The sequence below is a fragment of the Chrysochloris asiatica genome, unplaced genomic scaffold (assembly GCF_000296735.1).
Source record: "Chrysochloris asiatica unplaced genomic scaffold, ChrAsi1.0 scaffold00292, whole genome shotgun sequence".
NCBI classification, from domain to species: Eukaryota; Metazoa; Chordata; class Mammalia; order Afrosoricida; family Chrysochloridae; genus Chrysochloris; species Chrysochloris asiatica.
In genome coordinates, this window is record NW_006408810.1 from 264,075 (window position 1) to 265,920 (window position 1,846).

Consider the following 1,846-nt stretch of genomic DNA (forward strand, 5'->3'; position numbering starts at 1 on the left):
GTGCATCTGACCCAAGCCATGGTAGTTTCAATAATCTTATATGCATGTTAAAGTTGGCCAGTGAATAAGGAAAACCATAGAAGAATTGATGCATCTGAGTTATGGTTTTATAGGAGACTATTGAGAAGTACCATGGACTGCCAAAAGAATAAACCTGTCTATGTTGGAAGAATTACAGCCCGAGTGCTCCTTTAGAAACCAGGATGGGTAGACTCCATCTCGCATTCTTTGGACATAATGTCACGAGGGACCAGTCACTGGAGAAGGTTATCATGTTTGGTGAAGAGGAGGGTCACAGAAAAAGAGAAAGACCTGCAGCAAGATGGATTGACACAGTGGCAGCATCAATGAGCTCAAAAGTCACAATGATTTTAAGGTTGCCCCAGTCCCAGACAGTCTTTTGTTCTGTTTACATAGGGTAGCTATGAGTCAGTACTGACTTGATGGCACTTAACAAAAACATGATGGTAATGATGCTGGATGCAAACTACATTATCAGGCTGTATCTTGAGTCAATCTCTTTTGAGATATAAAACACACTAAACAAGCTCACAAGGACCTGATACCACAGAAAAAGAAGGGCCAGGAATGGGTTTCATCCTTCGGACCTGAAGTCCCTGCACTATGAAGCTCCCAGATCCAAAGATGGATGTCAAAGATGCATGAGTATGTCAAGAAATGTTAGGATTTCAGATGTTGAAAAAAAGATCAGGATCCTTCTTCAGAGTCTACAAAGAACTCATCCTAGAGCTGACACTCTGAATTTGGATTTCTAGCCCCTTGAACTATGGAATGAGTCCTGGTGTGGCACTGTGTGATAAAGAGTCAAATTGCAAAGTCATTTGAACTTCAAGGTCAGTGGTTCAAGCTCACCAGCTGTTCCTTGGAAATCCTATACAGGGTCGCTATGGGTTGGAATAGACTTGACAGCACTTAATAGCAACAACAAACTATGAACACCTGGTGTGGCACTGTGGGTTAATGTTGCTGGATTGAAAATTTGGTTTGAACCGCAAGGTAGGTTGTTCAAGTTCACCAGCCACTCCTTGGAAATATTATACAGGATTGCTATGGGTCCAAACCTACTTGACGGTACTTACCAACAATAAAAACAAACTATGAAGATCAAAGAGCATAGCCTTCGGTATAGTTTACATCAAAATGTAAAAAACAAAACAATAAAAATACAAAGATCCTCACCACTGGGCCAATAAACAATATTCTTATCAACGGAGAAAAGATTGAAGCTGTCAAGGACTTCATTCTTCTTGGATCAACTATCAACACTCACTGAAGCAGCAGTCAAGAAATCAAAGGACATATTGCATTAGGCAAATCTGCTGCACCAGAACTTTTTAAAGTGTTGAAGAGCAAAGATGTCAGCTTGAGTACTAAGGTATGCCTGGCCCAAGCCATGGTATTTTCAATAACCTTATATGCATGCAAAAGCTAGACAGTAAATAAGGAAGGCCATGGAAGAATTGATGCATTTTAGTTACGGTGTTGGAGGAAAATATTGAAAGTGCCATGGGCTGCCAAAAGAACCAATAGATCTGTGTTGGAAGAAGTGATCTTTGGAGGCCCGATGGCCAAACTTCTTCTCTCATACTTTGGATATATTGTCAGGAGAAACTAGTCCCTGGAGAAGGATATTATGCTTGGTAAGATGGAGGGTTGGAGAAAAAGACTAAGACCCCCCCAAAGAGATGGATTGGCCAAGTGGCAGAATAGATGGACACAAGCGTGGCAACAGTAGTGAGGTTGGCCCAGGATGGGGCAGTGTTTCGTTTTGCTGTGCATAAGGTCGCTATGGGTGAGTACCAACTTGATGGCAAGTAACAACAAC